Raw genomic sequence first — 15,880 nt, forward strand, 5'->3', positions numbered from 1 at the left:
AGGGGTTCACTTTTCCTCTCCAAAGATTTTCAAAATGCAAAATAACTATCCCAGTCCCCCATTACTTAACCAGAACAGATTTATTGCTGCTAAGAAGCCCCAGCAACTACAAGAATACCACTTGCATCAAGTAAAGTTGGGGCCCAGTTTTAGAGGCCTTTCAGACTGTCCGGGTGGTGTTTATCTCAGGAACTATGTGGAGGATATGATAGTCAGCAGCCCTTTCATTTTTAAAGCTGCCAAACAATCATTGTGGATCTAGTTGCAGACCCAGGATGCAGGGCTAAGCAAGGAAACACAGGGACCAAGTGTAGTCTGGGGCCAGAATATGGTAATAGTCTCAAATTCCCTTGAGTAGGTTTTTTTTTTTTTTTTTTTTTTTTTTTTTCTGTCTTCAATGCCATTCTTTGGATCAGTGCTACTTTTGGCAGAACTGGAAGGCTGCTGTTCAAAATGGCTCTCAGCCAAGTTCATTGTTCAGTAACAGTATCCAATATTCAGCGGGCAAGGAGGGTGAGAAGTAGCGGTTACTGGCTAAACCTCTAGCAGCCTGGAAAGACAGATTGGCTGTCTTCTTTGTACCATTTCATATGGGGTTGTGGGAGGTAATAGGAAATTGGATTACCAAAGAACTGAGGTATAGGTCAGTGATACATCTCTACTACTTATTTTGTAAGGTATTTCCCCCAAATTATTTGAGATTGACCACAAAAGAGAAAGAGCGTGATGGGAATTCTAAACTGGGCATTTAAAATTGAAAATTAAAAGGTCACTATCACGATTTTGTGTATGCACATACATGTGGCACCTTGTAAACGGCTGCAGGGACCCATCTCATACTGCAATTCTGTGTTAATCATAAAATATTCTCTTCCTTTCCACTGTCACAGGAGTGGATGCCCCAAGCTAGGCCTGTTTCGTGCTCTGAAGAATTGGAATCCTGAGTAGAGACATAGAAATTAAAGTCTGTTGGACCATTCAATGGAGGTACTTACAGAAATATCTGCAGGGATTCCTAAGGTCCTATTGTACTATGATTTCATATTCTTTCAGCAAATGCTTTATTCAGCTTACGTGAACTAGAGCTGTTTTCTGTTGCTTGCAACCAAAGAGTCTGACTTATTCAGATACTGGTATCAAAGACTAAGTGGATTGTAATGGTGCCTGTAATGGGAAATATGGTAAAGACAATAAGAAAAATAGTTTTTTTTAAAACACCATCTATTCCTTTGCATGAGATTGAGAAAGAAATCCAACTATCTCAGAGGAAAGCCATGTTGAATGGGATTTATTAAAATCAACCCTGTTACTACTATTGTAACAGAGGTCAGAAGATTCTCCCTTAACTGTTGCCATGGTAATTAAGTTGGTGATAGGATGAGTGGAACTATTAAAATAGCTTTCCTGACTATTCTCAGCACATTGAAAAGGCTGGTGGGAGAAACTGCAATGGGACAAAATCAGTGGAATTTATGTTCAACTCCCTGAATGTGGAGACAATAGCCCATGGCATGGAATGGTGAGACAGTTAATCTCTAATCTGTGTTCACCTGGTGTAAATCTCCAGGGTGTTGGGGCAGAACTGTTCTTGAAGTTATCTATGTTAGCTTTCCATCAATATAACAAAATACCTGAAATAATCCACTTATAAAGAGGAAAAGTTTATATTGTTTTGGTTTGGGAGGTTCTAGTCCATGATCAGTTATTCTCATTGCTTTTGGCCTGGAGCAAGGAAACATATCATGGCAGAAGTACTTGGTGGATCAAAACTATTCACTTTATAGTCAAAAAAATTAAAAACAAAAAAAGAGGAAGGGGTTAAGTCCAAAAAAATCCCCCTTTAAAGGGATGCCCCCAGCAACTATGTCTTACCTCTTCAGACTCCCCCCACTTTTTCAAGAGCATTAATCTGGGGAACAAGCCTTTAACATTTAACACGTAGATCTTTGGGGGACATTTAAGATTCAAACTATGGCAGCACCAGATGATAAAGTGAAAGTCACATTAAAAATTAAAAGATCTAGAGCTTTGGCTCAGATCTTGGGCTGTGGCTCAGTGGTAGAGCACTCAGCTAGCATGTGTGAGGCACTGGGTTTGATCTTCAGCACCACATCAGAAAATAAATAAACAAAATAAAGGTATTGAGTCCATTTACAACTAAAAAAGAAATCTTTTTTTAAAAAAATTAAAAGTCCTTTCCACAAAGCACAGTTTGGAAATTCCGAATCTTTCTAGTGACTGCTAGAATCTAAGGTCACTGAAAACCAAAGAGATTGATTCTTGGGCTGCCTAATTATAATAATACTTGAATTCACTACTTCATTATGTCTCATAATTAAGTTAGGCAAATGGTCAAAAATATTAGGATCCTGGGCTGGGGTTATAGTTCACTAGAGCACTTGCCTAGCATGCGTGAGGGAATAGATTCAATCCTCAGCACCACATACAAATAAATAAATATAAAGATATTGTGTCCATCTACAACTAAAACAAAAAAAAAATTTAAATTAGGATACTGATTAAAAGAGCAGGATCAAGGCACATTTAGGACTTGGAAAACTCAGAGCCACAAAATTCTCTGACATACTCACTTATGCTAGACTTTGCTGGGGCCCTTCACCTGCCTTGCAGAAGAAAGTTGAAAATCATGCCCTAAGTTTCACTGTGACTTGGCTGGTAACCAGAATTCAAACACAACTAAACTGAAAAACAGAGCCAGAGTAAGGAACATGAAAGTTACATTCACACGGAATTATAAAAATTTACTAATTTGTGTCATAGAAAAAAAATCTAGAGAATATTATTCCAAATGGATATTGATAGTTCTCAGCTGAAGAGGGACTGTTTTCAGACAATTTGTCTTTTGATGAACATGTTGCCATTCACTGGGCTGGCTTACCATCGACTGTGATTCTAAAGTGTTCTGGCTCAACCAGCAAGTATAAACTTGCAAAGAATGTTAAGTGATGTTAGAAGGTGGCAAATCTGTTTGCATGTGGTTGAGGAAGGAATTCAACAATTTCAGAGGATGTCTGTGATGAGTTGAATATTACAAGCATCCCTCCCACCTACCACCACACCACAGCAGCCCACAAAACTCTCCCTTCACCCTGCATGACAATTAGATGGGTAGGGAAAACACTGGAACCCCTCAAGCATGCTTCAGTGTCAGTCTTAGTAAGGTGGGAAGGCTGGTGAGGAGAGCTGAATAAAAACGGGCTCCATGAGCTCTGTGGGAGACAGTGCTGTAATGAATGTGGATCTCCTAATTATAAAAAGTAGTAGAATGAGTTTGTTAATCACCTAAAGAAGAGAGTAATATGCATCGACTTTGGATTGTGATCAATTCATGGGGTCTGTGGAATGAAATCGATAATCAACCTGCTTGATTATATACCCACAAAACTCCAAGTAAGGCGAAGGCTGACAGAAATCTAACCTGAACCTCTACATCAGAGAGTCACTGTCTTTCACCCAGTTTCAGACCTGAGTCAGTTCCCAAAGCTACAGTATTTTAAATAAAAAAATGATGAAAGTCCTTGAGAAAGGCCCTTTTCCTGCACATACTGGAGTCTGACCCCAAGGGATCTTGGCCATGTACTTTGGAAATCATACACTGGAGAGACAACTTTAGTTTTAAAGATTATTAGTTACTCGCTAACCAACACTGATTCCTAGGAACCCTAAACAATGCTGTGATTCAGGGCAGGTGCTTATAGGGGTTGTGGTATTATATAGAGGTAGTCTGTGTCTCTGGTTCCGTGGCACAGAGATCCTAAAACCCTTGGAACTTCCTGAGTGACATGGGTGGTATGAGTGTCTTTTGTTTTAATGGTGTAGCTCTTGGTGGGCCCTTAGATAGTTTCAAGATAGGGATGGTCACCAACAAGACCATGCCTTGATTTGAAGCTTGTAACTTTCATCCCAAATCCAAATCTAGAAGGGATTTGAGTAAATCATTAGGATTCGAGTTTATCACTAATTGACAATGATTTAATCAACATGCTTATGTAATGCAACTTCCATTTAGAAGGAGGAGGAGGAGGAGGAGGAGGAGGAGGAGGAGGAGGAGGAAGAGGAGGAGGAGAAACAACTTACACAATCTCAGAGAGCTTCCATGTTAGTGAACATCTCCAGGTACTAGGAGGCTGGTGTGCTCAGAGAGGGTATGAAAGCACTGCACATTCCTGTATACTTTCTTGCCCTCTGCTACTCTTACATTTGGCTGTTTCTAAATTGTATCCTTTATAATAAACAAGTAATGGTAAAGTGTTTCCCTGACCTTTTGGTGGTAGTCTAGAGAATTATCAAACCTGAACGGGAAGTTATGGGAACTCATGATTTCTACATATCAGCCAGAAGTACAGAACTTAGGATATGCATTTTAAGTAGGGGCAGTCTTACAGGACTGAGCCATTTAATTTGTGATATCAGATGAAAATTTCAAGTAGGTTGTGTGAGAATTGAATGGAATCAGTGAACACCCAGGGTGTCGGAGAATTCAAGAAATAGTATTGAAAAAGACATCTCAGAAGTCAAGTAATAAAGGGGATTTTGGTCCACATCTGCCCTACTCTAAACCCAGTGGTTTATGAGATACATCCTATAGTTACTTTCTTCATTTCTGAATATACTTTTGAAAAAGCAACAATAAGAGAAAACATTTCATTTTGGCTCCTGACCCATGAACTAATGGAAACTATGGTAAGTGTCAGATTGGAGTCATCAGAGTTCCTTCTCACTGTCAAGATGCTTAACCAAAGCAATGTAGAGAAAGACAGGGAACTCAAAGGTGATTCCTAGTTTTTTAGGTGAATGAATGAGTTAATAACATATTGGGACTATTGTTTGGAAACAAATTAGCATACTTTTTTCCAGTTAATATGTTTTATGCAGTTTAATCTAGAATAATTTCTGGTTATAATGATATTGCAGATGCCTTTTCAAAGGCCTCTTTGAAACCCTTCTTATTTATAATGTACTGTCTTCTTATTTATAATATACCATCTTCTAATTCGGCAAAAAGAATGGGTGATACTATTTTCCTAGTGCCTATGCTAAGCTAAAAGACACTCTTATTACCCTTTCCATTCCAATTATATAATTTGATATAAAGGACATTGCATATTGTAAATTAAGCTCAATGCAAATGAACTAAGTAAGATTCTGCCTTCATCACACGCCTAGAACAATTCCTTTGCAAGTGTCAATGAAGTTCTTTTTTCCAACTACAATATCCTTATAAATGAAAAAGATAATTATATCTGATTAAAGGTATTCTAGTAAATATAGTTGTTTGAAAACAGCATACTATATAATTCTAATATTTACAAATGGTTAAAATAAGATTATCATATATTAATATAAAAGGAAAAAATCAGGATCCTGAATAGTACTCTATATTCATACAATTATAATTCTTATTCTCCATCCCTCTTTCCTTCCATTCATCCTTCAACTAACATTTGTAGACCACCTATTATGTGCCAAATAAATGAGCAAGATAGTTCTGCCTTATAAGGTGATAGAAAATGGATAGAATTTTTTTATAAAAAGATAAGAATGCTTCACTTAATATTTCCAACACCCAGCAGAGTACCTAGAAAAGAGGTGCTGATTTACAGAATGGCATCTTACAAATTTCCAAGAAACAATTTCTCCTGCTATCCACTGTAAGGATGTTCCAGTTTCTTTTGTATCAAAAGGATTTCTCTGAATTCCTGAATACTAGGCTTCATTTAGGGAAAACTTTCCTCTACCTCAGAGTGAGTCCCCCATCCCCTCCCTCCTCTGCCCTTCACAGCATCTTCTATTTTCTATACTCCACTGAGTTGCTCCTGGCCAGTATCTTTTCATCCCTTCTGTACTGACTCACGAACTCTCTCATCCCATTCTGATCCCAATAGGTACCACTCACTCACCAGACACACTATTTTATTTCTGGCTGCCAACATCTTTCATCTGGGTCTCTGTAACAGTCTTTCAATAGGCCTCCTTGTTTCCATATTTGCACTTCTCTAATCCAGTCTTCTTTTGGCAGCCAGAATCCACTTTCCACAATAGAATTCTAATTAGGTTCTTTCATGGTTGAAATTCTTCAATGGTTCTATGCTGTTCATGACTTTTTAAAAACAATTCTCAATGTGATTTTATGATCCACACACTAGTCACTTTTCATCCTCATCTTCCTTCTGTTATTCTGGAGAGTTTAACAAAGTTTTAGTCAAATATTTCACAGGTAAAAGGAAGTTCTCAGTTTGTGGCTGGGCAAAAATAGTAAAAGTGAGCAGCGCCAGCTGGCGGCCAGAATGGTGTGATGCAAGAGAGTGGAAAGGGAGAGAAGGTGCATGGGAAAGCCTACAATGTGGTTTCATGCCCACCCGCCCATTTAAAAGTTAAACTTCTCCCACCATTGCTCTCTGCATTTTGGAAAATGAAAAATTAGTTTTCTGAATGGAGGTAGTAGGTGTTTTGCTCCCATTTTGTAAAACAAAATGAAACATTTTTCAAATGCGAATTTAGAATATTGCCCATAACTTGTATTACACCCATAAGCAGAAATCTCAACTCCTCAATGAGGAGAAACTTCTGTAGGGAAGTTAGCCATTGTGGTACAGCTACTGTGCTTTCTGATGAGCCAATAGTCCAGAAGACTGGCTTCCTGGCTTTCAGAGATTCCTTTCATGTTTTCTGTTTTGGCCAATTGTAAGCAGCTGCTGAAGACTAGCAGCTTCTGACACTCTCTTCTGTTATTTTTTTATATAAATTTGTTGTAATTAGTTATACATGACTGTAGAATACATTTCGACACATTGTACACAAAAGAAGCATAACTTCTCCTTCCTCTGGCTGTACATGGTGCAGTCACACTAGTCCTGTAACCATACATGTATATAGGGTAATAATGTCTGTGTAATCATACATGTATATAGGGTAATAATGTCTGCCTCTTTCCATCAGCCTTTCCACCCCCATGTCCCCTTCCTTTCCTCCCCCCTCTTCAGCCAAATCCAAAGTTCCTCCATTCTTCCCTACCCCCACCCCCATTATGGATCAGCATCCACTTATCAGAGAGAACATTCAGCCTTTGATTTTTTGGGTTTGGCTTATTTTGCTTACCATGATATTCTCCAGCTCCATCTATTTACCTGAAATGCATAGTTTCATTCTTCTTTAAGTCTGTGTTATATTCCATTGGGTATATGTACCACATTTTCTTTATCCATCATCTATTGAAAGGCATCTAAGTTGGTTCTATAATTTAGCTATTGTGAATTGATCTGCTATAAACATTGATGTGGTTGTGTCGCTGTACTATGCTGATTTTAAGTCTTTTGTGTGTAAATAAAGGAGTGGGATAGCTGGGTCCAATGGTTCCATTCCAAGTTTTCTGAGGAATCTCCATACTGCTTTCCAGAGTAGTTGCACAAATTTTCAGTGCCACCAGCAATGTATGAGTGCACCTTCTCCCCCACATCCTCACCAACACTAATTGTTGCTTTTATTCTTGATAATTACCATTTTGACTGGAGTGAGATGAAATCTTAGAGTAGCTTTGATTTGCATTTCTCTGCTAGAGATGTTTAACATTTTTAATAAATTTATTGATCAATTGTATTCCTTCTTCTGTGAACTGTCTGTTCGGTTCCTTCACCCATTTATTGATTGGGTTATTTGTTTCTTTGATGTTAAGTTTTTTGAGTTCTTTATATATCTTGGTAGAGATTAGTGCTCCAACTGTAGTGTATGTGGTGAAAATTTTCTCCCATTCTATAGACTCTTTATTCACATGACTAATTGTTTCCTTTGCTGTGAAGAAGGTTTTTAGTTTGAATCCATCCCATTTATTGATTCTTGATTTTACTTCTTGTATTTTAGGAATCTTCTTAAGGAAGTCAACTGACATGATGAAGGTTTGGGCCTACTTTTTCTTCTATTAGGTACAGGGTCTCCGTTCCAGTGCCTAAGTCTTTGATCCACTTTGAGTTGATTTTTGTTCAGGGTGAGAGATAGGGGTTTAATTTACTTTTGCTATATATGGATTTCCAGTTTTCCCAGAGGCTATCTTTTTGCCAATATATGGTTTTGGTGCCTTTGCCTAGTATGAGATAATGGTATTTATGTGGGTTTGTTTCTGTGTCTTCTATTTTGTTCCTTTGGTATACATGTCTGTTTCGGTGCCAATACCATGCCATTTCACTATTACTCTGTAGTATAGTTTAAGGTCTGGTGTTGTGATGCTTCCTGCTTCACTTTTCTTGCTAAGGATTGCTTTGGCTATTCTGGGTCTCTTATTTTTCCAAATGAACTTCATGATTGCTTCTTCTAGTTCTATGAGGAATGACGTTGGGATTTTAACTGGTATCTCATTGGATCTGTATAGTGCTTTTGGTAGTATGGCCATTTTGACAATATTAATTTTGCCTATCCAAGAACAAGAGAGATCTTTCCATCTTCTAAGGTCTTCTTCAACTTCTTTGTTTAGCATTCTGTAGTTTTCATTGTAGAAGTCTTTCACCTCTCTTTTGTTAAATTGATTTCTAAGTATTTTTATTTTGAGGCTATCGTGAATGGGGCATTTTCCCTAATTTCTTTTGCAATGGCTCATCACTGGTGTGTAGAAGTGCATTTGATTCATGGGTATTTAGTTTATATCCTGCCACTTTGCTGAATTCATTTATTAGTTCTAGAAGTTTTCTGGTGGAATTTTTTTAGATCTTCTAAATATAGAATCATGTCCTTGACAAATAGTGATAGTTTGAGTTCTTCTTTTCCTATTCGTATCCCTTCAATTTCTTTCATCTGTCTGATTGCTCTGGCTAAAGTTTCAAGGACAATGTTAAATATAAATTGTGAAAGAGAGCGTCCCTGTCTCCTTTCCAGTTTCTTTCAATTTTTCTCCATTTAGAATGACATTGGGCTTAAGATTAGCATAGATAACTTTTACAATGTTGAGGTGTATTCCTAGTATTCCTATCCCTAGTTTTTCTAAGTGTTTTGAACATAAAGAGATACTGTGTTTTTGTCAAATGCTTTTTCTGCATCTATTGAGATGATAATATGATTCTTGTCTTTAAGTCTATTGATGTGATAAATTACATTTATTTCCATATGTTGAACAACCTTGCATCCCTGGGATGAACTCCACTTGATCGTGGTGCACTATCCTTTTAATATGTTTTTGTATGCAATTTGAAGAATTTTACTGAGAATTTTTGTATCTATGTTTGTCAGGGCATTGGTCTGAAATTTTCTTTCCTTGATGTGTCTTTGCCTGGTTTTGGTATCATGGTAATACTGCCCTTGTATAATGAATTTGAAAGGGTTCCCTCCTTTTCTATATCATGGAATAATTTGAGGAGTTTTGGTGTTAATTTTTCTTTGAAAGTCTTGTAGAACTTGGCTGAGAATCCCTCTGGTACAGGGGGCTTTTCTTGGTGGTAGGCTTTGGATGGCATCTTCTATTTCTTTGCTCAAAATTGATCTGTTTAAATTGTGTATGTCCTTCTGATTCAGTTTGGGTAGATAAGGTCTCTAGAAATTTGTCGATGTCTTTGAGATTTTTTTATTTTATTGGACTATAAATTTGCAAAATAGTTTCTAATTATCTTCTGTATTTCAGTAGCGTCCTTTGTTATATTTCCTTTTTCATTGTGAATTTTAGTATTTTGAATTTTCTCTTTTTCTTCATTAGGGTAGCTAAGAGTTTCTCAATTTTATTTTATTTTTTTAAAGAACCAACTGTTCGTTTTGTCAATTTTTTGAATTGTTTCTTTTGTTTCAATCTCATTGATTTCAGTTCTGATTTTAATTATTTCCTGTCTTCTACTGCTTTGGGTGTTGATTTATTCTTCTTTTTCTAGAACTTTGAGATGTAATGTCAGGTCTTTTATTCGTTGACTTTCTATTTGTTTAATGAATGAGCTCAATGCAGTGAACTTCCCTCTTAGCACTGCCTTCATAGTGTCTCATAGATTTTGATATGTTATATCAGTGTTCTCATTTAGCTCTGAGTATTTCTTTATTTTTTCCCTGATTTCTTCTGCTACCATTCATCATTCAATAGCATGTTATTTAGTCTCCATGTGTTGGAGTAGCTTCTATTTTTTATTTTATCGTTGATTTCTAGTTTCCTTTCATTATGATCTGATAGAATGCAGGATATTGTCTCTATTTTTTGTTTGTTTGTTTTTGTATTTACTGAGTCACTTTGTGGCATAAGAAATGGTTTATTTTAGAGAAGGATCAATGTGCTGCTGAGAAGAAAGTGTATTTGCTTGAAGATAGATGAGATATGTCCATTAAGTATAAATTTTTGATTGTATTATTTAGTTCCATAGTTTCTTTGTTTAGTTTTGTTTGGAAGATCTATCCAGTGGTGATAAAGGTGTGTTAAAGTTACCCAGTATTATTGTGTTGTGGTCTATTTGATTCTTGAAATTGTGAAGGGTGTGTTTAGTGATGTAGATGCTCCATTGTTTGGGGCATAAATATTTTGATTGTTATGTCTTGTTGTTGTATAACTCCCTTAAGCAGTATGAAATGTCCTTCTTTATCCCTTCTGACTAACTCTGGCTTGAAGTTCACTTTATCTGACATGAAGATGGAAACCCCTGCTTGTTTATGCAGTCCATGTGAGTGGTATATTTTTTTCCCCAACTTTTTAACTTCAGTCTGTAGATGTTTTTTCCTAGGAGTTGAGTCTCTTGAAGACAGCATATTGTTGGGTCTTTTTATTTGATTAATGAATTCAGGCCATTAACATTCAGAGTTATTTTTGAGATATGATTTGTATTCCCAGTCATTTTGGTTTATTTTTGGTTTTTAGCTTGACTGTCTCTCCTTTGATAGACTTTTTCTTTAATGTGGATCTCCCTTTGCTGATTTTTGTTGATTTTTTCATTTACTCCTCAGGGATTATTTTGTTGAGAGTATTCTGTAGTACAGGCTTTCTAGTTGTGAATTCTTCTTTTGTTTATCATGGAAGGTTTTTATTTCATCTTCACATCTGAAGTTTTGTTTTGCTGGATATAAAATTCTTGGTTGGCATCCATTTTCTTTCAGAGCTTGATATATATTATTCTAGAACCTCCTAGCATTGAGATTCTGGGTTGAGAAATCAGCTGAACTCTGAATTGGTTTCCCCTGTACATAATTTGATATTTTTCTCTCATATCTTCTAAAATTCTATTTTTATTCTGTATTTTAGTCATTCTCATTATAATGTGCTTTGGTGTGAGTCTACTGTAATTTTGTATGTTTGGAGTCCTGTAAGCCTCTTGTTGATTTTCCATTTCATTGTTTAGATTTGGGAAATTTTATGATATTATTTCATTGAAAAGATTTTGCATTCCTTTGGTTTATATCTCCATAACTTCATCTATCAATAAATCTTAAAATTGGTCTTTTAATGATATCCCATATTTCTTTGAAGTTCTGTTCATGGTTTCTTACCATCTTCTCTGTGCAGTCAACTTTATTTTCAAGAGTATATATTTTGTCTTCATTGCCTGAGGTTCTCTCTTCCAAGTGGTCTAGTCTGTTGGTGATACTTTCCATTGAATTTTTAATTTGGTTTATCATTTCCTTCATTTTGAGAGTTTCTGATTTGATTCCTTTTTATAATCTCTGCCTCTTTATTGAAGTGATCTTTCACTTCCTGTATTTCCTCTCTGATACCATCCTCTATTTTAAAGATAAGTTTTAACTATGTACCTTCTAAACTTCTTCTCTGACATTTCTTCTAATGGAATTATTAAAATCTATGGATTTTATTGTTGGAACATCTTGGTTTGTTTAAGGTGCTTTGTTCCCTTGTGTTTTCATGTTGTTTGTGTGCCTTGCCATCTAGTGGTATGGATCTGAGGCAGTACAGTTTCTACTCTGTAGTCTTATTGTGTCCCTGAAGGCTTTCAGTACCTTACCTTTAAGGGGGAGACCAATAGTAACAGCATCCAATGCAAACAATATAGAACCTTAAACCAAAAAGCTCCTGTTTTGGTGTCTACAGTTTTGTTGCAATGAACAGAAATGATGCATTCAATTATTGTCTACAATATAAACATTAAGTTTTCTAAAGGATTTATCATTTTGAATGATGGGCGAAGAGGGAACAGAAGCAGTGTAGGATGTGATGTTTATGAGAGAGATGGAGAGAAGATAGAGGTAAGCATTTATAGTAAGAGCAAGGGAGGCATTAGTAGAAAATGGCTGCCAGGGAGACAGATAGATGAGAGGGAAAAAATATAAACAGATTTAAAAAATAAAAAGTAAAAATATGAGAATACACAACAAAACTGTAATATACTATTCAGATATTGCATTCCTCAATAAATATAAATAAATATTAATAAATTGATGCATTGGTTTCAAAGATGTAGAGATGTGGGGGGGAGTCTTAATAGAAAATTGAACAATTGTTTCAGTTGCCTTTCAAAAGTTTCTCAGCTTTTCTTCTCTGCTGATAGGTGGGGTTGTCTGATGAAGTTTGATGGTAGCTCTAGTACAGTGGATGCCAGACTGGTTGGCTGGGTGAGCCAATAGGGAGATACCCTCACATCCTCCTTCAGTCTTCCCACTTGTTGTAGCCGGACCCTTACATCCCTGTGCACTTCAGGCCTCACTGAGCTGGAGAGAGCCTAGTTCTCTCCAGTTTCTCCAACCTGTGCTCTCCCCAGGGAACTGTTCCCTATCTCTGGTTTTCCACAGGCTTTTCAGGCCCAGACTGGCCCATGCACACCCAATTGCAATCTGACGGATCTGGGCTTCACTTCCCCAGGGCTCTGACATGCTGCAGTCTCAAGATATCAATGCTGGTCCAACTTGCCCAGAGGCCACTTTGCTTACACAAAGGAGTAATCCTGCTAAGAGGCAGCCAGATGGCGGTCACTAGCACACCCAACAGGAAGACCTCAGGTGATACCCAACCTGCAAGTACATTGACAATATATCTCCAGGCCCTGGCCAGTGTCCTCAGACTGAGGCAACTGTGCCCTGATATCTTGGTGGTGATAGCAGCAGCAAACCTGCAGGCCCTTTGGCCCTGGACTCCCAGGCCCAGGCTGCCAGGCCCAGGCTGGTGTCCCAAGATGGCAGCGGCTGCATGTAACCAAACCCGCAGGTACCCTGACAATGGACCTCCAAGCATCAGTGAACAGCAGACGACAGGTGATGAGCAGGCAAAAGGCCAGTGATGGGCAGGCCAAAGGCGGGCAAACAGGCAAACTGGCAATTGGCCAGCGATCGGTAGGCAAATAGCGAGTAATAACAGTGGGCAAATAGGGGGCAAACAGCGGGGGATCATCGGGCAGCAAGAAACAGTATTTCCTCTGCTTGACCACCTCACAGAGAAACAATATTTCCTCTGCTTGAATCTCAAGTCACAGAGAGACAAGGAATGCAGCCTCCCTCTAGTCCACCATCTTGAGATCCCTCTGTGCACTTGAGACACACGTGATTCACATGACTGACCAATATCAGAGTTTAGTTCCCTTGTGATTTTGTTCTCTTTTCAATATCAAGTGGGCTGTCACACCCAGCAAGTGTTATGAAGAGTTCACTGCAGTTTTTAAATTTCAAATTTATTGCCTATTGTTGAAAAATTTTATACTACAGAAGTACTCATAGATTTAGGAATTCATAAAAACTCCAAATAGGTGTCCTTGGTGTATATTTTTATGTCTATCTTACTCTTTAAATAGATTAAGGAAGATTAATAAATTAGTGTGTCCGTTTGTCTTTCACTTAAATATCAGAGATACCAGACAAGCTTTTTTCTAAGGAACAATAATGTAGAGGCTAGGCAGAAACACAGGTGTTCCCTACTCTATGAATTATCATCATCAGAGGATTGCAAACAATCTTTCTGCAAATTTATTCTGATTCAAAGCCTGTTAAATGAACCCACATGCATTGCCAGCTAAAATGTGTGTATTAGCTTAAACATCTAGAGGTGAGGATGCACAGTGCACTGTAAAACTATCTCCAATCTTTTTCAGACAAGATGAATCTTAGCTCTCATTGTTTAAATAGGTTGTACATTATAGATATAATCTTTTCCACATTATTAAATAAAAATGACGGCTAGGAAATTAATCCTGCAATTGTATAGTTGTTGATTTCCAATGTTTTGGGTAGTGATAACCTCAAAGGAGAAAAATCATAGATGTTGCTAAATAGGGAAAATGAATCTTGTTCAACTTAATACTCACTGTTAGAGGAGGAAGCAAAAGATGAGCAATCTTGATATTTCAAAGATATTTTATAGCACAGGAAATGCCTGACCTCATAAATGGCTGTGATCGTGACATGAGCAGAGTACCACATTCAAAAATGAATTTACAAACACAATCTTATTACATTGTATATTTGCAAGCAAAGGGATTGTTGTCTATTTGTGGGGAGTGTTTTATTTGTAGTTTGTGGTTTTGTCCTATAGCTTCAGATGATGTTTGGCAGTCATTGACTGAACCTTGAGTGCCAAGATGAGAAGACTGTCTATTCCTTGTGTTTAGACCTGAAAAGACTTTCAGCATGTACAATGTCATTTAACTCCTTTACTCACTCATTTTCTCTCAAAATTCCTCCATCATCAAACAACTACCAAGCCCACATCCTTCCTTCCCTCCTCCCACCATCAAATTTCACTTGGGCAATTAGAAAGTAACTATTTTTTTTAAATATTTTTTTAGTTGTTGATTGACCTTTATTTTATTCATTTCTATGTGGTCCTGAGAATCGAACCAAGTTCCTCACACATGCCAGGCAAGTGCACTACTGCTGAGCCATATCACTAGCCCAAAAGTGACTATTTCTAATTGCCTTGTTTGATTTTGCTAAGAGTAGTGATGTACCTTTAACATAGAGTGTTCTGGTTTATTACATAACAGTTCAAGTGCTTTGCTGTGTAGAGGGAAAATATAATTTATGTCTGATACTGTAGAACATTCTTGAGTACTGCATGTAAACATTCCATGGATAAGTTCCTTAAGTGTTAAGTAAGTGGATAATTAATGGCTAAATGCTTATATTATGCAGATATACTTGATGAATTATTACATAAGTTGAAGAGTGATATTCAGGACAAGTGGTTAGATTTTTCTATATGGAAATGGAATAGATAATTATTTACCTATTTGAAGAATAAGAAATAGAATATAGATTAAATATACCCAAAATTATTATCCAGTGTTACATTAAATGATTTATCTCAGAGTTTCCCTTTTGTGTATCTGATGTTGATGCCATGGAAGTCATGCTTATGTACCTCCCCTCTTCCTAAACCTTGTCCTTTGAGACTTCTCATATCTTATATTAGTTCTAATTTAATAATTTAATATGATCTAATATTCTAACATACAGAAATACGAGGAGAACCCAATATACAGGAGTAATAGTTTTTTCTTAAATACTGGTCTTTGAAAGAAAATTAGAGTCCCTGTTGCATTTCAAGCACTGTGCTGTGTACCATACAGATATTTTCTCATTATATCACTCAATCCTCTCAGTCACCTATCATTACTCCTATCCTATGGATGTGATGAAGAAACAAGAATATCAGAAGGGTTAGGTAATTTGCCTACATCAGGAGGGGCTATGAAACCACCTAGGCTCAAAGACTATTTGGGTTAAAATTTCTATTGTTGAATTTTCATTGTAAGTTAAAAAAATCAAGTTTTTTTCTTGTAATATTTTGCATTCTCTAGTAAAAGTGTGTACCTGACATAAAGATTATATCAGTTTGTGTATTTTATGAATGTTTTATACACACACACACACACACACACACACACACACACACTTGATGATCCTTATGATAATCCTGGGTAATTAGAAAAAACTAAAAATATTCAACAAAATTAAATTCATATTTTCTAGGCAA

This window comes from Urocitellus parryii, chromosome 1 (assembly GCF_045843805.1).
Source record: "Urocitellus parryii isolate mUroPar1 chromosome 1, mUroPar1.hap1, whole genome shotgun sequence".
NCBI classification, from domain to species: Eukaryota; Metazoa; Chordata; class Mammalia; order Rodentia; family Sciuridae; genus Urocitellus; species Urocitellus parryii.